Here is a 284-nt window from a genome sequence, read left to right on the forward strand (position 1 = left end):
GAATGCTCAAGGTTACAAAGAGTGCAAACCACTGCCTACTCCCCACCCTCTCCCTGTGTCTTACAGGGAGCTCCAGGCTGCATCTATAGAACTGGTCTTTACTCCTCTGCCTTTCCTCCTCACCTTATTCGCCCACCTTCAAATGTTCTGATGCACAGATCTCTCAGACATGTTTGTGTGCTAGGCTGGGTGTTCTCCATTGTGTCGTAGCTGTTCAGCTTGTAATTTCAAGGGGAGAGGTCAGGAGGATCACTCATACCACATGATCTTGACATCAGTCCTCT

This window comes from Pteropus alecto, unplaced genomic scaffold, assembly GCF_000325575.1.
Source record: "Pteropus alecto unplaced genomic scaffold, ASM32557v1 scaffold186, whole genome shotgun sequence".
Lineage (NCBI taxonomy): Eukaryota > Metazoa > Chordata > Mammalia > Chiroptera > Pteropodidae > Pteropus > Pteropus alecto.